Raw genomic sequence first — 23,918 nt, forward strand, 5'->3', positions numbered from 1 at the left:
ATCTGAATCTTCGCCAAAGAAGGTGACTTGAGTTACTGAAGGACTATGACATAAGTGTTCTCTATCAACCCAGTAAAGCGAATGTGGTGGTGGATGCTCTTAGTCGATTGTCAATGGGTAATGTTGCTCATATAGAGGATAGAAAGAAGGAGTTAGTTCGAGATGTTCATAGATTGGACCAGATGGGTGTTCGATTGGTAGACTCTAGAAAAGGTGGTGTTATAGTTCACAATGGTTCATAATCATCTTTTGTGGCAGATGTGAAATCAAAGCAAGGTCTTGATCCGACTTTGGTGGAATTAAAGGAAGTGGTGCTTAAAAAGTCCATAGAGGCATTCTCTCAAGGAGGAGATGGTGTGCTTCGTTATCAAGGTCGTTTGTGTGTTCCTAATGTTCATGACTTGAGAGACAAATCTTATCATAAGCCAATAGTTCTTGATATTCCATTCACCGGGGAGCCACCAAAATGTACTGTGACTTGCAGGAGGTCTATTGGTGGAATGGGATGAAGAAGGATATTGTGGAATTTGTGGCTTAGTGTCCTAATTGTAAGCAAGTGAAAGTTAAATTTCAGAAACCGGGAGGTTTATCTCAAGATACTAGCATCCTTACTTGGAAGTGGGAATATTTGAATATGGACTTCATTGTTGGGTTGCCTCACACCTGGTGACAACATAATTCGATCTGGGTTATAGTAGATCGGATGACAAAATCGGCTCATTTCATTCCCGTCAAGGTTTCTTATTCGGCAGAGGACTATGCTAAGTTGTTGAGGGAAATGGTTAGGTTGCATGGAGTTTCCTTGTCCACTATCTACGATTGTGGTACCCAATTCACTTATCAATTTTGGAAATCTTTCCAAAAGGTTCTTGGTACTCGTGTTAAGCTTAGTACGACGTTTCATCCATAAACCGATGGGAAAGTGGAGTGTACTATCCATACGTTGGAAGATATGTTGAGAGCATGTGTAATTGATTTCAACGGTAATTGGGATGATCACTTGCCTTTGATTGAGTTTGCATACAACAAACTCAAGTATTGGCATGACTCCATTTGAGGCTCTATATGGTATGAGGTATAGATCTCCTATAGGTTGGTTTGAAGTGGGTGAATTTGCTTTGATAGGTCCTGAATTGGTACATGAGGCTATGTAGAAATTTCGGCTTATTAGAGAAAGGTTGAAATGGCTCAAAGTCGACAAAAGTCTTATGCCGATATTAAAAGAAGAGATCTTGAGTTTAAGGTAAATAATTGGGTCTACTTTAAAATTTCACCCATGAAGGGTGTAATGAGATTTGGGAAGAAAGGGAAGCTTAGTCCCCGTTATGTAGGCCCATATCAGATTTTGAGGCGTGTTGGTAAGGTTGCTTATGAACTTGATTTTCCTAGTGAATTGGAATCAATGCATTCGATTTTCCATGTCTCTTTGTAGAAGAAATGTGTTGGAGACCCGACATCCATAATTCCCTTAGAAGGTTTGGGAGTTAAGGAGAATCTTTCTTATGAGGAAGTTCCGATTGAGATCTTAGACCGACAAGTTAAAAGGTTGAGAAATAAAGAAGTTGCTTCTGTAAAGGTTCTTTGGAAAAATCAATTAGTTGAAGGTGCCACCTAGGAGGCCGAGGCCGATATGATGTCCCGTTATCCTCATCTCTTTCCCTCCATCCCTACTCTAGCTTACGGTATTGAGTTCCTCATGGTTTACTCTTTTAGTGTTGATACGCTCGAATTACATCTCCCTAAAGAAGTATAAGTGATCGCTATCAAGTAAAGAATCCAACTTGTAGGATGGGGTCGATCCCACGAGGAATATGGTTTAGACTTAACTTCAACTTACGATTATATTCGTTTGGTCAACATATTTCCGAGACAAGTAAGTAAAGGGTGGGGGATTTGTGAAACAAATAACTGGTTGATTGTTAAGTAACAAGTGAGCAAGATTCGAACTTTTGTTGTTATCAATGAGAGAAAGAAACTAGGGTGTATGTATTCCCCATAAGCTATTAACTTGGTAATCCTAATAATAGTAATCCCTTCATAGTATATCACATGCAAAGTGGTAAGTTATGTATCCCTAAGTGCTTGGTCCGCCAAATAGCAAATTTCACCCCGCACCTTGGTCCGGCTACGTGTGTATAATTTACTAACCCTTACCTTTACCTCAGATTAGACATCACATCAATGTATGACTTAGTTTTCACCCTTGCACCAATTGACATTAGACTATTAGATAGTATCACTCTAATTCTCTGTTGATAATTCTTTTCTTATTAACTACCTCGTTGGTTAAGCAAGTAGCAACAAGGCGAGTTCTAATGCATGCACTCGTTAAAAAGACTTCTAAGCGAAAGAATTACCAATACATGCGTCAACATTAGTCAAGAATTACTTATTTATTATTCATACGTTATTAGTTGCTCATGGTTCCCACAACCCTAGTTGTGGATTTAGCTACTCATGCTTGAAAGAGCACAATTCATATTTGTAGAAGAAGAATTCATGAACTTATGTATTGAGTAGAAGAAACCCGTAATCTCCAATTGAAATTCAAAGCAAGAATCTTTATAAACTGAAATTAGGAAATCAAATTGCTAAAGTTTGTATGTTAATTCCCAAGAAAATATCAAGAACTAAAAGTTAACAACAATGTCTAACCCCCAAAAATGAGGTTTACATACCCTATATATTGAAAAAACATGTCCTAAACAAATAGGAAACGAAATAAGGAAATAAAACTTCTGGACGCGGCTTCGATCGACGAGACTGACCTACAGACCTTGGACTGACCTACGGTCTGTAGGTCCCTTTCGTGGCTCAATACTTAGACATTTTCTCAGAAGCTGGAACCTTCAATCTACCAGGAACAAACGACGGACCTGCAGGTTGGACCGTAGGTCGACCTACGGTCTGTGGGTCCCCTTTCGTGGCTCCACACTTAGAACTTTTCCTCATGTACTGGAACTCTAAATCTCTAAATCACTAGACGGTTGTGCAGGACGGCCCATGGGTCGACCTACGGTCCGTCACTCTCTTCCACATTTCCACACTTGGTCAGATTTCCCTGAGGTTCATTCCACGCCAGCCCAATGACGGATCGTGATTGGACCTATGGTCTGTAGGTCACTTCTGTGGGTGGCCACTTCTGCAGAATCTCAGTTGTCTCTCTCTCGACCTCATCCAAGTCTATTTCCTGCAAATATAGAACAATAAACATTAGTTCTAATACAAAATGGCCCTAGACACACACAACTCTTAAGTGAAATGTAGTAAAAATACCATAAACTCACGGTATATGAACACCCTCAACTTAAATTCGTTGTTTGTCCTCAAGCGATGCGCTAAGACTCTAAAAGACACTTGTATAGAAGCAGACATTCAAACTCAAGAAATCACATGGCTTTTTATCTTGACTCTCTTTTTTATTGCAAGTTTTTTCTCTTAGTCTCAACAAGCTAACTCATGCGGATCAAGATATGACAAAGATTGACCAATGGATACACAACATACATTTTTTCACAATCACCAAGGTACCAACTCTCTGACAATGTAACTAGTGCCCTCACTTCAAACGAAATCCTTTTCACACAGAAGATAAGAATTTTGAGTTTTAGGATTCATTCAAATCTCACGCTCAAAAGTGACTTCAAGTATAGTTAGTGCTCAATACCATAGGCTTGCTCTTATTTTCACTGCTTAGACTCTCTAAACTAGTTGCTAGGATCACTATAGGACTTTCTTAACTTTTAACATAGGCTCAGGGTTAGGTGTGGTACATTTGGGTACTTTTTGGTGACTTTCTGCCCTCCTTGACATTACATTGGCTTTTTACCTCTTTTCAACCTATTTTTGACATCCTTCCTTTTTACTTTCTTTCCCTTGACTCTTTTCAACATGGATGTGACTTTTGACTTTGTGGCTCTTATTTTTCACTTTCTTCTTTTTCTTTCACTTTAGTTTTGTTTATTTTTCAGCTCTTTTATTTATCAACTTTCTGATTCTTTCGCACAAAGTCACATCCTCTTCTATCTCTTATTCTTCTTTTTTTCTCTTTTCAACACAAAACTCTTTTCATACCCTTTGTTTCCTCTTTCATAGACACCCTTAACTTATGGATATTCCATTAGTTGAGGTGCACAATATCAGATGTCGACCAGGGCCAAGATTGAGGTAACTTTTTGAATTAGCCACCCTCAACTTAGGCTTTTGGCCTAAGTCAAGGTGCATATGTCCAAGGAGGGACTGGGGCCAAAACACTTATTTTAGGAAAGGTGAGTTAGGTGAATCAAAAGAAATGGTCAATTTTAGGCTCAAATAGTTGGATCAAAGGGAACATTGATTTCATTTGGTTGGATACTTTAAGGCTTATGTGGACTAATTTGAACAAGAGCCTATGATCACTTCCCAACTTCTAGCCTAGATCATCTTAGTAAGACCAACGGGGCAAGTTCTAGATTGGCACAAACTGTCTGAACATTCAACTTTTCTCACACACTCTTGGCACATTGTTTCATTATCAGATTATTAGATTACCCAGTTCAAGTTTTAGCTTAAGTCATGAGATCAAATTGGTTCTTTATCATGTCATACTAAGAGCCAACACATTCAACTCATTCTAGCCTACAAATTTTAGCACATATCACAACTTTTGGACGGTTATCATTTTTCTTTCTTAATTATGCCATCATGCTTTATTCTTTCTCATTCTTCTATATATACAATCCTAACACATGCCGGTTCAACAAAAATTAAAAAAATTCTCTTAGGGGAAAAGAACACAGGCAAGAAAACCCTAAGAGAGTATTATGAGTTGGGTTACTCAGACTTCACCCTATCACTCACAATCCATTTACCCCACCCCTAAAAAAATATGGTGCAATTGTCCCCAATGCACAAAAAGTAAAGAATAAAGAATATGGTGAAGCAAACCTATGGCACATAGCGCCGAAGACCTCTCAACAAGCGGGTGGGTCTGGTTTCCTGGAGCCCGCTGGATCAACAATTGGGTCACCCTCATTAGTGCCCGTATAAACCGTCTTAGCACCCTTAGTAGTGCTAATATCAATTCTCGCCGCACCATCAGTAGTTCTCACACTGCTAGAGGCACCAACACCAATCTCCTTAATCCTCTACTGCCGCAACTCCTCATCAATGATGGATGCCTTCCGAGCCGCCTCAGTCTCTTGGCACTCCCTCTTGCTAACTCTCCCAGCCTCAATATCATCAGATGCCCGATTGGAGAAGGGGCGCTTCCCTGCATGACGGGAAGAAGCAGGCGGAGGCATCTCATCTCCAAATAAAGCATCCAATATCGTATTATCAACCGGTGATGTGGGGGATGACTCAGGCTCAACCTCTAGTGGAGCTAGAAGGGTGTCAAGATCAGCCCGGAGACTAGCTAACTTCTTCCGGAAAGCAGAAACATTTGTGGTGGGGGTTGGTCGCTCCAAGAAGCACAACTCAAATGCATCAAGGCACTGGTGAACGGCCTAAACCTTACGGTCCATCATCTGCTCCATCCGCTGCTCAATCCTAGTCACGGACTCCTCAATCACATGCTAAATCCAAGGCCTCACATGATGATAGTATAACCATCTGGTCCTCTAGCTTCTGGACACGGGCAAGAGACACTGTAGCAGACCCTGAAGAGTGAGTGGCTCTGGAGGCGCTAGGGGCCTGACTAGCGGCTGGAGAATGGGAAGCCGGGGCATCCTCAGTAGTGGTTAGAGGGGCAGGCTCCTCACCCTGCATCTGCTCCACATCTACTACCAAGTTCACTCCCAATGGTCGCACCTCAACCTGTGGCTCTCTACGTGGTGCAACTACATTGGCCTCATCCCGAATCAGGTCGATTTCAAGGGTCTTGGTCGCTTGAACCAGTGTGTCACAGTACCAAATTGATACTCCAGCATCCTTGCATAGCTGAAAAATGAGACATGGGAATGGTAAGGTGATGGTGGCCTTGAAGGCCCTCTCATGTATCTCCGCAATCAGCATGTGGGCAAAGTCCATCTCAAACCCAGCAACTAAGGTTGCAACCATAATCGCGCGGTCCCATGTGAGTACATTATCTGCCTGAGTAGGAGACACCCGGTTCCGCTCAAACAACTAAAAGAATTTGGCCACAAAAGTCAGAGTAGCCTTCTTGATACCCAAGCTCGGGGTGCTCACCCACTCAGCGCGCTCTTCGTCTATAGCAAGGTGACGGGCTAACTAGCGCAATATAGTCTCCATCTGATCTGCATTCCTCTGGAATGCCCCACTCCGAACAATGTCCCAGCGATAGTCAAACTCGGCTGCGTTGATTGGCAGAGTGTGGCCCGGACCGTAGAGGAACCTCCGGATAGTGGTCTCAGAAATATCAACTGAAAACCTGTGCACTAGTGTAGCCTTGAGTGGAGGCTGGGCGGTGGGCTTGGCCCGTCTGTCAATGGAACCTCGGAGGGTGGCTGCATAAGAAGTGTAAAACTCCCTAACAATCTCCTCGCTGAAGGACCCTGGGCTATGGGCTATCCACTCACACTTGTGCCTTTGGAAGAGAGAATGGATGTCGGGCATAGTATGATGGCTGCCTGTGAGTACCCAGCTCTCCTTGGTAACCAATCAAGCCATCATCTCCTTCTCTGTCAGCATGCGTGCATCTCTGTATATCTGCTACTGGCCACTCATGCACCATCTGTTGGGCTCCCCATGGACTGGTGCAGGATCTATACTTGGAGGCACTGGAATGTCATCTGAACTATTAGCCTCAAAGGATGAGGCGTTGGCGCCATTCGAACTGGAGTCGGATGCAGAGCCGAAGCCGAAAGCAGACTTAGAGCCAGCTGGTGAACCGATCGGTGTATCCCCCTCATCAAACTGGAAGGCAGTGACCACGTCAGAAATCACCTACCGAGTTTAATTCTTTGTCGTGTGTGGTGCCGTTGGGGATGTCCTAGTAGTGGGTGGGAAATATGCAGGGTCAGTCTCTACATCAGTATCTTCATCGATTAGCCGAAAAGTTGGTGACACTGATTTTGACTTGCCCTTTGCGGCGTAAACCGAAGCTTTCTAGGGAGCCATGGTACCTGTGGAGGCTTAGTTAGTACTAAAACAAACCAATAACACACTTGGAAAATTTTTAGACCAAGAAACGACTCAAAACAAAAACTAAAAAAAATTAGATAGTAGCAGCAGTGACCACTTACGGTGGGTACCTACGGTCCGTAGGTGGACCTACGTCCCGTGGGTCCCCTCTGTAGGTTAGAGTGCCCAGAAGTTGGGTCCCTGATGGAACCACAGATGTGCAGAACGGTCCGTCGATGGAATGACGGACTGTAGTCCACCTCCATGGTTCCACACTTAGTGAATAATTCAAGTGGAACAGACCCACGGACCCGACCTACGGTCCATGGAAGGGGTCTCGTGGGTCAGGTCTGTACCAGGTATCAGACTGCCTCATTCTTGTACCCATTTTTCAACAATTCAAACAATCAACCTAAGTCTAATCATGCATTTCAACACAATTTATGATAGTTTGTCATCCATAGGGTTCCAATTACTCGTAATTTTTTCATTTTAACACACTGAACTAGGAACCCTAAGTCAAAACTTCCATTTAGAGCATATTCATAGAGTTATTCGATTAAATGGACAACACAATCACATTCTATCGTCCGAATAGTTTTTTCAGTATTGAAAATCATTGTTTACCCATAACATTTTACCACCCAAGGTCAAGATCCACTTCGTGACTTCATAAAACAATAATGAACAGCAAAATTATGTGTTAATGTGAAGTCGTTTACCTTACAAGTAATGGAAGTGGGTGATTGTGTGATCCAATAGACTCCTTAGACCCTTTGACAAGCCTTTGACACAGAACCCGAACCAAGAACTCTTTATGAAGAAGAAATGGGGTGATTTTTTTGGAGATAGGAAGAGAATTATGGGAATGGGAGGATATGTATAGAAGATGAGAGTGATTTGGGGGATTAATGAGGGAGTTTTGGGATTTGGATGGGCTAGAAACGGTTAGGAGGGAATTTGGGTAATGTGGGGAGTATTTGAAATGAAAGGATTTTATTAAAAGGGGGTCCGAGTCGGGTCTCCAAAAATCCTAATTTGGACCCACAAAACCCCGTCTACGGTTCGTGGGTCGAACTACGGACAGGAGGTCCGGTCCGTAGGTGACTCTTACACTTAGAAATTTTTGAGGACTTACCTGGGGTCTACGGACACCATTCAAGGTTCGTGGATGGACCCACGAACCATCGATGGGGTCCATAGACCTCTGCATAGCCTATTTTCTATAGATACAGTTGTTCGTCCATGCACATGTAGCAACTGTTAAGCCTTTCTTTTTACATTTTCTGGACACTTTTTAGACATGGACCCTATGTTATATCTAGCCAACACTAATACAAAAATAAAACACCTATCTAAAGGATTACATAAATTCAAATAAATAAAGAAATATCCTAAATCGAAAAGAAAAACCTATCATTCGCTAGATTGTACATCTTGGGTTACCTCCCAAGCAACACTTGATTTAACGTCGCGGCACGATGCAAGCCCCTTGATTACTCAGACTTCATCAAGGTAGTAGGCCTCAACCACTTCTTGCACACTCTCTTCTTTCCCCATGTAGACCTTGATCCTTTGCCCGTTCACCTTGAACCTTGTTCCCTCCTCGTTCTCGAGCTCGACCGCTCCATGTGGGAACACTTGAGTGACTATGAATTGCCCGGTCCACTTGGACTTGAGCTTGCCAGGAAACAAGCGTAACCTTGAATTGAATACAAGTAACAGATCACCCACAACAAATTCACGCTTTTCAATCTTTTGATCGTGATACTTCTTCATCTTTTCCTTATACATGGTTGAACTTTCATAAGCTTTTAGGTGAAACTCATCAAGCTCATTCATGTCATTCACTCTTTGATTCGATGCGGCGCCCCAATCCAAATTCAACTTCTTTAGCGCCCACATAGCCTTATGTTCTAGCTCTACCAGCAAATGGTAAGACTTCCCATATACAAGTTGGTAGAGGGACAAACCTATGGGAGTCTTGAATGCGGTGCAATAGGCCCATAGAGCATCATCAAGCTTCCTTGACCAATCAGTTCCATTTGCATTCACAGTCTTTGCAAGAATTTGCTTGATCTCTCTGTTGGACACTTCAACTTGCCCACTAGACTACGGATGGTAAGAAGTGGCTACATTGTGACGGACCCCATATTTCTGTAGCAACACTTTCAACAACTTATTACAGAAGTGGGAACCTCCATCGCTAATAATCGCCCTAGATGTACCAAATCTGGAGAAGATAATATTTTTCAGGAATGTGGTGACACTTTTACCTTCATTGTTTGAAAGCGCAACTGCTTCCACCCATTTCGACACATAATCAACTGCAACAAGAATAAACTTCATCCCATGTGAACTTACAAATGGACCCATAAAATCAATGCCCCATACATCAAACAACTCGATCACCAAAATCGGATTCATAGGTAGCTCTTGCCTCTTTGAAATTCCTCCTTCTCTTTGGCAACGATCACAAGACTTGGCGAAATCATGAACATCTTGGTGGATGGTAGGCCAGTAATACCCAACTGCAAAATCTTATGCATAGTCCGAATACCACTATGATGCCCACCAACATGAGAAAAATGACACGCCTCTAGTATACTCATCATCTTAACCTCAGGAACACAATGACGAATAATCCAATCAACACAAAGATGGAACAAGTAAGGCTCATCCCTAAAGAACTTCTTCACATCATGCATGGACTTTTTCCTTTGGTGAAAAGACAAATCTGATGGAACCAGATCACTTGCCAAGTAGTTAGCAAAGTCTGCGAACCAAGGAATAAGATCATGAGAAGCCGCTAATAACTGTTCATCTGGAAAAACATCATTAATTTCAACCCCATCTCCTAGATTAAGCATAGCTTCCTCCTCTAATCTAGACAAATGATCGGCAACTTGATTTTCTGTCCCCTTGCTGTCTTTCACCTCAAAATCGAAATCTTGCAACAACAATACCCATCTAATCAACCTCGGTTTTGCATCCTTCTTAGCCATCAAATACCTTAATGAAGAATGGTCAGTATGCACTATGACCTTAGTACCAAGCAAGTAGGATCAAAATTTCTCGAATGCTAAAACCACAGCAAGGGGTTCCTATTCAGTCACTATATAGTTCTTTTGAGCCACATTTAGAGCTTTGCTGGCATAGTAAATAGGATGAACAATCTTCTCTCGCCTTTGTCCCAATACCATACCAAGCGCCACTCCACTCACATCACACATCACTTCAAACGGTTGCCCCCAATCCAGTGAAATAATGATAGGTGCGGAAACTAGCTTTTCCTTCAACTCTCCAAATTCTCTCAGACAAGCATCATTAAAATCAAACTTACACTCCTTTTCGAGCAATTTGCACAATGGGTGTGCAATTTTGGAGAAGTCCTTGATAAACCTCCTGTAAAAGCCTACATGCCCAAGAAAACTTCTAACACCTTTAACAGAGATAAGTGGTGGAAGCTTTTCTATTACCTCGACTTTTACTCTATCAACCTCAATACCCTTCTCAGAAATCTGATGACCCAGAATGATCCCCTCTTTCACCATGAAGTGGCACTTTTTCTAATTGAGCACAAGATTGCACTCTTCACACCGTTTAAGTACCTCGGCCAAATGATCCAAAAAACCATCAAATGAGTCATCTACCACAGAGAAATCATCCATAAATACCTTAATGGTGTCCTCCACCATATAAAAAAAGATCGACATCATGCAACGCTGGAAGGTCGCTAGAGCATTACACAACCCAAATGGCATCCGTTTGAAGGCGAAAGTCCCATAAGGGTAAGTGAATGTGGTCTTCTCTTGGTCTTCCGGAGCTATGGAGATCTGATTATAGCCCGAATAACCATCAAGAAAGCAATACCAACCCTTACCAGCAAGGCGGTCCAACATCTAATCCATGAATGGCATAGGGAAATGGTCCTTTTCTGTCCAAGCATTCAATTTCCGGTAGTCCATGCATACTCTCCATCCAGTCACGGGCCGCATCAGAACAAGCTCGTTTCTCGCATTAGGTGCCACAATAATCCCACCTTTCTTGGGCACACACTGAACAAGACAAACCCAATTACTATTTGCAATGGGATAAATAACTCCAGCATCTAACCATTTGATGATTATTTTTCACTACCTCTTGCATAGGTAGATTTAGTCTCCTTTGGTGCTTAATACTAGGCTTGTGATCCGGCATGAGTTGGATTTTATGAGAACAAATGCCAGGAGGAATCCCAATAATGTTCGCAATAGTCCACCCAATAGCCCACTTGAACCTCTTCAACACAAAAACCAAAGCCTCAACTTGTTCCGCATTTAAATCGGCTGCAATGATGACTGGTGAAGTACCATATCTCCTCAAGAATACATACCTCAAATGTGATGGTAGGGCTTTAAGCTCTAATTTTGGAGCCTTTTCAACAGACGATTTTGCGGGAGGAGAGTCACGATTCTTCATATCTAACTACAATCTCTTATGTTTGGAACGAAATTCCAACCTATCAAGTGAGGCAACTAACTCATCATAGTCTTCAATACCGTCACCCTTAAAATTCATCATTACTGCTACAAGTGCATCAACACCCAACCACTCTTCAATAGACACATCAGAACCTTGCTCCAAAATATGAGTCACCATTGACACTAAGTTGAGATCACTTTCCTGTAGCTTCATGGACCTACAGATATTGAAAGTTACCTCTTCACTATTCAATCGAAACTTCACATGCCCTTTCTCCATTTTGACCAAGGCGTGACCAGTAGTAAGAAATGGTCTCCCAAGGATGATGGGGACCCTAAAATCAACCTCACAATCAAGTATCACAAAATCCACCGAAAATATAAAAGACTCCACTTTCACAAGTACATCTTGGAGCACACCAATGGGCCTCTTCATAGTTCTATCGACCATGAGCAATCACATCGCAGTCGGCTTTGGATCCCCTGAACCCAACTTCTTGTAAATAGACAATGGCATCAAATTAATGCTAGCACCCAAATCACACAACGCCTTAGCAAAATGCAACAACCCGATAGTACATGGAATAGTGAAGGCACCAGGATCCTCCTTCTTCTACATAAGTGACCTCGTAGCAATAGCACTACAATGTTGCATACTATCATCATCTTCAAAGCTCACGACCCTCTTCTTCGTCGCCAAATCTTTCATGAATTTTGCATACCCAAGCACTTGTTCCAAAGCTTCTATCAACGGAACATTGATGGAAAACTGTTTCAACATAGTAATAAACCTGCAGTATTTCCCTTCTTCATTCTTCTTTACCAACCTCTGTGAGAATGGAGGTGGAGGTCTAGGCATGGGAACAACTTTTTGGGTTATCTCCGCTTCATTCTCTGTAGCATTCTTGGACTCTCCAGTAACCTCCATCTCATCATCATCTTTCTCAACCTCAGAGGTGGATCAATGGTCTGCTTACCCCCTCAAGTAGTGACTGCCATACAATGCCCATCATTCTTCGAATTCTGGATGGTGTTGCTAGGAAGTATGCCAGGCTGACGTGGGTTGACTGTCGTGGACAACTGATTCATTTGATGTTCAAGTTGCTTGATCGACATTGCATAGGCATCAACTTTTTGATCGATCCCAAAAAAGTCATTCCGCATCTCCTTCACATTCTATCAGTCAAATCAAACCTCTTCTTTATCTTATGCATCATATCCTCAATCCGTGACATACTACCCCCAACTTTTCTATTGCCAGATTCCTAATTTTGTGGAGAAACATAAGGCCCAACTCTATCGTTCTTGTTGCCATAGTTGTTTTGGTTGTAGTTGTTGTCATGATTGTAGTTCCCATCATGGACATATTGAACCTCTCGATTGTAGTTACCATAGTTCCGACCTTGATTTCCTTGACCTTGGCACCAATTATCCAAATTGGAACCTTGGGCGTTGGCTCAGAACCCCCCACCCCCCACCCCCCCCCGTTTGATCATTCACTAAGTAAGCATCCTCCTCATAGTAACATTCTTCCTCCGGTGGTGGTGGAGTCCTAGTCAAGTAATTCACTGCATTAACCAAAGTTATGTCCTTATCTGCGCCATCTCCTCACGAATGTCATCGGCAGATTGACTAGGTACGACTTGAACTGCAAAGTTCTTCTTCCAGTGTAAGACTTTTGAGTGCTCCATGCTTTATTGTTTTGGGAAATCTTCTCTAGTCTCTCATCGATCTCCTCAAAAGTGCACTCACTACATGATCCTCCAGCGATAGTATCAAGCACATCCTTACCATTGTCATCTTAACCTCTGTAGAAATACTCCTTTAGTGACTCATCATCAATGCGGTGGTTTAGAACTCTTCTAATGAATGCAGTGAACTTGTTCCACGAACTACTCACAGACTCTCCAGGTAGTGCCACAAAGTTGTTGAGTTTATATTTGTGGTTCAGCTTCTTTGACAACATAAAGTACTTGGCCATGAACACCTTGTGCAATTGGTCCCATGTATGAATTGAGTTGTACGAAAGCTCAGAAAACCATACAGCGGCATCACCAGTCAATGATAAAGGGAAGACTCTCAACCCTATGATGTTCATATCCAACTCCGGTCACCCCCACACAACTCTTACAAACACTCCTTAACTTGGCCATGTGGCCATGTGGATCTTTTGAAGCCATCCAAAAACACAAACCCATCGCTGTAAGTATCTGCATCAAACTGCTAGTCATTATGAATGTATGTCCTGGAGGTAGTGGAGGGAGAACAATGGGTCCTTCAGATTCAACAGTATTAGACTTGACCCTGTAGTTATGTTGTAGCCTTGGTTCTGGCGGATTTTGCACCCTCAATGCATCTCCAAGTAGATTATCATCATGAACCTGAGCATTCTCATTGACAACCACATGAGGCTGCAACTCAACTCCATCACCTAGATTCCCACTGATTGGGTTGACTTGGACCCTTTGATTATTCATCCTTCTTAAAGTTCTGCTTAACACTTGATCGTATGGGGTCAATGGCTCGCCTCAACTCCGTGTACTTGACATACACTAGAGTAGAAACCTGTAGAAAACAAAAACAAAAAATAAAAGTAAAATTAGGAAATAATTGACTAAAGTTCAATAATGTAGTTAAACTTAATCTAAAAGCCTTATTCCCCGGCAGCGGCACCAAAATTTGATACGCTCAAATTACAGCTCCCTAAAGAAGTATAAGCGATAGTTATCAAGTAAAGAACCCAACTTGTAGGTTGGGATCAATCCCACGAGGAATATGGTTTAGACTTAATTTTAACTTACAATTATATTCGTTTAGTCAACATATTTCTGAGACAAGTAAGTAAAGGAAGGGGTTTGTGAAACAAATAACTGATTGATTGTTAAGTAATAAGTGAGCAAGATTTGAACTTTTGTTGTTATCAATGAGAGAGAAAAACTAGGGTGTATGTGTTACACATAATCTATTAACTTGGTAATCCTAATAATAGCAATCCCTTCCTAGTGTATCACATGCAAAGTGGTAAGTTATGTATCCCTAAGTGCTTGGTCCACCAAATAGGAAATTTCCCCTCGCACCTTAGTCCGGCTACATGTGTATAATTTACTGACCCTTACCTTTACCTCAGATTAGACATCACATCAATGTATGACTTAGTTTTTACCCTCACACCAATTGACATTAGACTATTAGATAGTATCACACTAAATCTCTATTGATAATTCTTTTCTTATTAACTACCTCCTTGGTCCGGCAAGTAGCAACAAAGCGAGTTTTAACACGTGCACTCGTTAAAAAGACTTCTAAGCGAAAGAAGTACCAATAAATGCATCAACACTAGTCAAGAATTACTTATTTATTATTCATACGTTGTTAATTCCTCATGGTTCCCACTACTCTAGTTGTGGATTTAGATACTCATGCTTGAAAGAACACAATTCATATTTGTAGAAGAAGAATTCATGAACTTACGTATTGAATAGAAGAAACATGTAATCTCCAATTGAAATTCAAAGAAAGAATCTTTATAAACCGAAATTAGGAAATCAAATTGCTATAGTTTGCAAGTTAATTCCCAAGAAAATATCAAGAACTAAAAGTTAAGAACAATGTCTAACCCCCAAAAAATGAGGTTTACATACCCTGTTTATAGAAAAATATGTCCTAAACAAAAAGGAAATGAAATAATGAAATAAAACTTCTGGACGCGGCTTCGATCGACAAGGCTGACCTACAAACCATGGACTGACCTACTGTCTGTAGGTCCCTTCCGTGGCTCAATACTTAGACATTTTCTGAGAAGCTGGAACCTTAAATCTTCCAGATACAAACGATGGACCTGCAGGACAGACCGTAGGTCGACCTACGGTCTGTGGGTCCCCTTTCATGGCTTCACACTTAGAACTTTTCCTCAGGTACTGGAACTCTAAATCTCTGAATCAATCGACGGTTATGCAGGACGGCCCGTGGGTCAACCTACGATCCGTCACTCTCTTTCGTAGTTCCACACTTGGTCAGATTTCCCTGAGGATCATTCCATGCCAGCCCAACAACGGACCGTGACTAGACCTACGGTCTGTAGGTCACTTCTGTGGGTGGCCACTTCTGTAGAATCTCAGTTGTCTCTCTCTCGACCTCGTCCAAGTCTGTTTCCTGCAAATATAGCATAATAAACATTAGTTCTAATACAAAATGGCCCTAGACACACACAACTCTTAAGTGAAATGTATTAAAAATACCGTAAACTAACGGTATATCAAGTGTCATTTGTCTTATATATTTCCATAATTTTCTCATTTATGTATGTTTATGAAAAGCTTAAATTTTGAGAAAATGAGTTAACTTGATGGATTTCTGCATGTTAATGTGCATTTGAGTATTAGCAGCATATAGGCTTCATAATATGATGTTTTGAACATGCTTTAGCTTGGAGTTGATGTTTCCTCCTTGGATGTGTGCACTCTGCGTAATTGCTTTCATAATGGGCTGTTAGATTAAGTTCCTACCCTCCTTATGATGTCTTGAATCTCATTCGAGGATGAATGTTCCCAAGAAGGAGATATTGAAACACCTTAGATTCGAGATAAAGGAAATTACAGCTTTTCCAGGGTCTGGTGCCAGTACCAACGAACCCACCAATGGACCGTATACTGACACATAGTTTGTACAAAGCTTCGTGAATGGCCAATCTAATTTTTAAAAAAAGTTCAAATTTTAGTACTTTTTGACAGTTCACTAGGATGGTCCATTGTCCTATGCATGAGCCGTATGTAGGTCTCGTAGGTGAGTCCAAAACTTAGAGAAATTTTAGATCCAAAAGTGGAGACCCACGACTGGCATGTATGGCTCGTAGGTAGACCCACGGACCGTACATGGGTCCGTCATTAGGAGTTAAAAAGTGAGGGTCTCTGAACTCGTTGACGATCAACTGGTATGGTTTGTGGTCTGACTAACGGACCATAGGTCAGGTCATCGATGAGATCGACAGTTACTTTTAAGAGGGCTTTTGATTTTTTTTCTAATTCTTCTAACCCAATACTATATCGTTTTACCCCCTGCTAGGAACCCTATATAAATATTTTAACCCCCAAAATCTCCTAATTCTATTTGTTCTCTCAAATTCCTAAAAGAAGAACAAGTTCATCCCCTCCAATATTTCTCTCTCTAGAAGCTTGAAGAAGAAGACTAGGGTTTTCAAGCAAGTCTCCAATTCCGCCATTGAATCCAAGCTTTTGGCATTAAGGTATGATAGTCTTCATCTATGAAGCTCTTTCCTCCATAGAGTTCCTAAATTCCCCAATTTCGAATTGAGAAATCTCCACTTGAAGTTAGGGTTTTTTCTATGTTATGGGTTCTTTTCAATATTGATTTATTTGAATGTTTTATGAACTATTTTGCATGAATTGATATAATTCCATGATCTTAAGATGAATTTCCATGAACCGATGCTTAACCCATGTTTTCTAGATTTTTATGATTGAAATTGGGTTTTGAGCTATAAAAGGTGAATTATGGAAATATGCATGTTCTTATGATATTGATGAAATATGATATAAGTTGCTTTGAGAATTAAGCATAAATGATGTTGTTGTTGGTTGATTGTTGTGAAAGGTTTTCTCACATAAGGATTCTAAGGTTGAAAGGTCTTCTCACCTAAAATGAATCAAAGTCAAGGAGCTATTCTAATGATGAGGGAAGTGGCGATTACCCATGTCCTCTAATGAAAAGACAAGAGGTGATTACACATGTTCCCTAAAGATAAGATGAATACGATTGGTGAATATTCCGTGGGAGTTATGCTTAGCACCGAGTGGACAAGTGGCGATTACCCATGTTTCATAAACTATGTGCCACTATAGGTTATCTAGATAGACATTAGCTAGTGAATCTATGTAAGCTAGAAGTTCATGGTTCTTACCTTGACAAGTGAGAACAACTATTTTCGGTGTGGGGTAGACACCAGATTCCATGTTGATAGCTCACATGGTCTTAAATGTTGTTTAAAGGTAAATCTTCCACACTAATGAATCAAGATTACATCAAGAAGTATCTCACGATTGTTTTAAAGATGTTATCTTGCATTGACTATGTTTTATGACTTATGTTTTCTAACTCCTTTGTCTCATATTTTAGCTTGGTCATTTCATGTTATGAAAAGTTACCTTTTAGCATGATTTTCATACTTTATGCATTGCTATCATACTTGGTACATTTTTGTACTAATGCATACTCTTGCCTACATGTTCCCCAAATGTAGGGTCCGACGCTCCAGGTTCTCATCTCTATGGCTTGAAGTCACTTTGGCTATACTTAGTATTGGTGAGTCCTCATGTTCTGAGGACTGAACCTTTTATCACTTTCAATCTTTACTTTACAGATATTGTACATGATGCCAGGGTTACGTCTCAGTCACTCTTGATGTAATAGATGGCTATTGAGACTGTGTAGACTTCTACTTCATTTTATAAAATCTTTGATATGACTTGTGTTTTTAAAATCTCTTGCTTTTCAAAAATCTTGTTTATGAATGCTAAGTAGCTTGTGTAGGGCCTCTTGGGGTCCTATACGCCATGTTACACCTAGGGTCTTCCTTGGGTCATCACAAGCCCACACACAAGGGAAAACTCCTCATTAATGACTTACTAGGTAGATGGGTACAACTTACATACTCTGCACAATAACTATCCCTATCTCTTAAGTTACTACACTTCCAAATGCATACTTCTAAATTTGGGCACTTCTACTACTACTAGCTCTTAACATTGCAACTCATACTTGCTTTTGGGTGATAAGTACTATCCAAGTATTCTAAATCATACTCTCCTCTTAAAGGTCTCACCTAACACAAGGTTTAGAGAAGATAGTTTGGGAGTACATATCATGTTTAGCTCGAACGCACGATTCATATGAATAAAAGTGCATTCTTTTGAATCTCAATACTTAAGCTCACTCATGGGCTTCTCTCAATCCCCTTTGCAGTTTCATGACTTTCTGAAGACTTTTGCTGAGAGTAACTCATCGATAAGGATGTGGTCTTTACTTTTCTACCACCTTGGGTATAAGAGGTAATTGAATGGATTTGAGAAATGCACGAGTATGAATAAGTTCCTTATGATACAGTTCTACTGCACGATTTAGAGTATGAAAGAAGGGAAACTTTTCTTAAATGTCTGTAGTCCCTCATTTATAGAATTGGGGCCCTAAAAAACCATAAATAAGATCCTACTGACACAACTTAATAGACACCCTAGGACACTTGAACTCTGTGTTCAGATACCAAGTTTGTCATGACCTGAGCCTACACCCTCGACGTGACCGACACTCGAGAACCATAGTTGGCCCCCAAGCGAACCCTCAACCTGACTGACTACAAGTGGAAGACTAACTCATGCATACACAAGCATCAAACTGAAAGAAATGCTAAATCAGCAGTGTAGTAAATCTCAAAATTCTCTAGATATACTAAGTATGAAACATAAGTTTTAAATAAAACATCTGAAACTGAAAGACTATCCAAAATTGTCTATCTATGAAGCCTCTATTGTACAATGATGAGTGTTGGGACAAAGACCCACGACTCCTCAAAAGAACTACTACTAACTACTCATAAAACTGGAGTCCTCCAAAAGATACGAGGTCTTACTCAAAAGTTGACAAGCATATGAAGTGATCTCAACGGTCTCTTGTTGAGGATCCTAAGAACCTGTATTTGCATCATTAAAAGATGCATGTCGAATGACATCAGTACAATGAATGTATGGTATGTAATATATCTGAATAACAAATAACTGAATTAAAGGACTACAATAGATATAAATATATACTTAACTGAATGTAATGAAAAAAAGAAGTGAAATCATTAAAACTTTACAAAAATACTTACTCATCTCTGAACTCAACATATTAAGTGATATAATAAAAATATACTTCAACTCTGTTTGGGAGATTTTCTAACCGACAACTATCACTATGAGCTACGCGATGATATAGCATCTCGTCCACGCTTCCAAAACTATCCTATACCGTGTTGGGGTATAGAGTCTTTCAACTAAGTGGATCCACTAAGTAATAAGGATTCATCTAAAAAGTATAAACTTATACCCATGTTGGCAAAATATGGTTTATGAGGATTTGGAGTTGTCTGAACGCATCTCCATATTGGTGCTTAACACTACTCCCAATAATATATATTCATGCTCAAATGTATAACAATACTCTTTCTTTGGTTTGAGATAATTTCTCAAACTATCCTCTTAAAAGAGGTAACTACTCTATACTCAATCTTTCAGAAAACTCTTTTACTTTCCTTAAAATAATACTCTCTTTCTTCACGTAAAGATGAAACATTTGGGAAATACTTAGCTCCCTTATATTCTTGCTCAAATCGTGTTTAAAACTCTTTCTCAAACTTTTCTTTACTTTCTCAAAAACTCAGTTTAAAACAAAAATGTCGGCTTTAAAGATTCTCAAAATAGGGTTCATGCTAAAATATAAACATGAACAACTCAACTCAAGGATATCAATAACAATATAGAAAAACACAATACTCAAAACACAACGATAATACTCATCTCAAGAATACTCAATTAATCGGGTTTATGCTGAAATATAGACATGAGAGAATTAAATCTAGAATCTAAATGCATAACCTATAGCAACTCAACCATTAGGAATAGAACTCAAAACTCAACAACAAGCTAATCTCAGGAATTCTCAAAACTAAGGCTATAACCCTAGATTAAACTTTTACTAACTGAATTGAGATTTAGGGCATGAGGACGAACTCAGTCCATCACTATATGAATAGTCTTACATACCTGAAAGAACAAGGTTCTTGAAGAATCTTGAAGAAGAACTTGATTAGAAGCCTTGAAACCCTAGCTTGAAGGAGAACAATCAAGAAAACCTTTCTTGAGATTCTTGAGTTAGTTTCATCACATCTCTTGAAGAAGAATCTTGAAAAAAGATTTGAAAGAATCTTGAATAGAAGTTTTCTACTTTGATTTTTCTTTAGGATTTTTTCTTAGGGTTTGAGAGAGAAGAGAATATTGGATTAAGAGATGAAAATCTGATTGGTTTAGGTCTTTAATTAGTCAAGAAATTTGCCTAGTATTTTCTTAGAGGTAAAAAGACAAAAATGACCGTTTTAATATTTTTCCGTTGGCTAATTCGTCACTGCATTGTATCAGATTACTAACCTTTATTTTATTTTCTTTCAAATTATATTCATTTGAAAGGGCACCTTTTAAATAGTAACAAAAAAGAACCAAAGTAATTTCTTATCACAAATGTTTTTATAACTCTCAAGTTGTTTTTAGTATTTCAACTTTAAAATTTTCGATAGTGAAATGAGCATCTTGTATTTTGCTATTATTAAATTATAAAGTCTACTTTTACCAAGAATGGTAAACATTTTAAATGATTCATACATTGTAAGATTGAAGTCCAAGAATTGACAATGTTGTAAGATTTGTCTAAGAATTGACACTGTAGTAAGATTTGTCTCCAAGTTTTCAAGGCTTATAAAATAGCTATATTATGAAGCTTATGTGAAAAGAAAGGCGGAAAGAAAAGTATTATAATAATAATAACGCACTAGCTCCTATTTATTCATTCTCCTTTTTAAGAGCTACTAAAATTCATTTAAAATGTTTCACTTTGCTTTAAGTTATTTTACCGATTGTTTCTCATTGAAAGAATGAAGTCTCAAAAAATCAATACTTGGATGAAACTTTTGAATCGAAAATCATCACATATGTACTAGAGAAATTTAATGTTATCATTTTTTTTGTTTAAAATATTTTTTAAAAGCATGTAATTGTTCTCAAGAAAAAAATATTTGAGATGCCCAATTTCTTGATCACCAAGAATCACAACTTTGCTACAATTTTCATAGAGTACTGAAACGAAAAGTTTGTATATCTTGATAGTTAATTTATAAATGGAAAAGGGCCTAAAATACTCTCAAATTATTGAAAATGGTACAAACTATCCTTCATCCACCTATTGGTTCTCAAATATCCATGTCATCCATTATTTGACTCTCAAATACCCCTTCATCTAAATTTGGATCCAATATTGACCACTTTTATAGTGGATTATAATTTAAATAATTTAAATAATTTTTTAATACGTCTATTGTTTACAATTTAATTAATTAAACTAATTTACAAACCCACCCATTACTAATTATACCCAACCCAAAATAACTACACTCGACTCAAATTAACCACACCCGACCCAAATAAACTACATCCGCCTCAAATTACATTTGCCCCACTAGTTAAAACAAATACACATTTCATTCCCAACATTTTACTTCCTCTTCCAACCTCTTTTCCAAATATATTCGCCTACAATCTCGGAAAGCACTACATAAATACACTCATATATTACCATAAAAAATCATGAGTGTTTTGGTGATTTTTATGGTGATACATGTGTGTATTTAGGTAGTATTTTTTGAGATTGTAGGCTAATATACTGGGGCAGAAAGTTGGAAGATGAAGTGAAATATTGGGAATGAAGGGTGCATTTGTTTTAATCGATGGGATAAATGTAATTGGGGACGGGTGTAGTTAATTTGGATCTACTGTAGTTAATATGAGTCTGGTACAATTAGTAATAGGTGGGTTTGTAAATTAATTTAAGTAATTAAATTGTAACTAATATATGGTCGCCACGTATTTTTAAAAATTATTTAAATGATAATATGTTATAAAAGTGGTCAATAGTGGACCCAAATGTGGATGACATGAGTATTTGGGAACCAATAGGTGGATGACATGGGTATTTGGGAGCCAATAGGTTGATGGAGGGTAGTTTTGTACCACTTCCAATAGCATATAATTATAAAGTGATAAGTTTTAAATTAAAGGCTCGAGGGTGCTTGTACAATTTGTTCTATTATGTTATTGATTGGTGATAAGACATTGGATTCAAGTTTCATCATACCAAAAGGTAAGACATCAATCAAAGTCTTGATGCACCATGATGATAAGATTTTGGGTTCAAATTCCATCATATTTTGGTCTAACACACCTTTATATAGATAAGACAATGGGTTAAAGTCCCAATGCAATATATTGGTGATATAATGATGACTGAGCAAATCGATATGCTCTTGATAAAAAAAAATGGTGAAGCCAGTTCCATTGAATATGCTCTTTTCTTTGAAATGAATGTGATAGCAATAGATTAAATATTTGAAAGATGACAAGATAATTTTATGGTTCAAAATATGAATATTGACATGAAGGAACAAAATAATAATAATAGTCATCGTTCTAATAATTATTAAAGAAAGAACATTATGAGTTCTCAAAATGGTCCTGCAAAGAGTGAATGTAAGTTTTTGTCATCAAAATAGTATGAAAGGTCATTAGACACATGGTTATTGTGCGATCTAATAATTTGATAAGTTTATAAATCGTCCATCAAAAGAAAGAAAGAAAAAGTGGTGGTACACTTCAAAAAGTGATGTTCAAGTGTGTCATATAAATATTATAAATATTAAAGATATGACAACAAGCTTATAATTAAAAATTATGAAGCATGTATATATAATTGTAGTCATGAGTTCCTTGAAGAGAATGTGACTTTTGATAAACATCATGAATACTTGATCATTCTTGAAAGTGAATGTGTCAAGAGATGATGAAAATTAAGAATAATAATGTGATTATATATGATTGGATAATTGCCACTACTCACCTGTACATGAGGTTTGAGAGAAATAAGAAAATTTTATTTTGAAATAAATGGTCATTGATAAAAGTACTTTTAGTACATCACAAATATTGTGGTATGTTTTATTATAAACTACCAAAAGGTCAGAAGATCGAAATAATTCTTGCATGTAAGATTATGACCATGACCAAGAATCAAAATTATTGATTGAACAATTATCATTAGTAATGTATCTATGTACGTCAAAGATATTTTTCCATATTTATTTTTTAAAAGGGAGGAGAAGATACTATTGTAACATCCCAAAAATTTCTAAGTTAAGACTCGAACCATTCTTCAATTGTGAATAAGACTGTACCTAGTGATTTTAAATTATTGTTAGGTGTTAAGGTCAATTCTTGAGTGTGGGAATGATTTCGAAGATTAAATAAGGTCACTAGAATCCCATAGCACAAAGTTGAGTTGAAAGCTTTCTTACCGATTGAGTTTCAATATGAGATTTTTCTTATGTCAACTTCAAATGATCATATCTCTTAGCACACAAAAAAAGGTGGCCCTTGATCTATTAAATTAAAGGTTTTTTAGTTCTTTTTCCAACGCCGCCAAGTTTGCTTAATTTTGAGTTTGGAGTAAAAAGATATGCTTGTTTTAGTGAAACCTCAATTTTAAGACACCTCAATCGTTTTTAGAGGGGTAGTTTGGTCT

General features: G+C 38.8%; 1 pseudogene; it reads right to left on the reverse strand.

The window, feature by feature from the left end:
• Positions 1-2,814: 2,814 nt before the first annotated feature.
• Positions 2,815-13,506, reverse strand: LOC125812362 (uncharacterized; annotated as a pseudogene).
• Positions 13,507-23,918: the final 10,412 nt, after the last annotated feature.

The sequence above is a fragment of the Solanum verrucosum genome, unplaced genomic scaffold (assembly GCF_900185275.1).
Source record: "Solanum verrucosum unplaced genomic scaffold, falcon-dt-bn FXZP01000145.1, whole genome shotgun sequence".
NCBI lineage: Eukaryota > Viridiplantae > Streptophyta > Magnoliopsida > Solanales > Solanaceae > Solanum > Solanum verrucosum.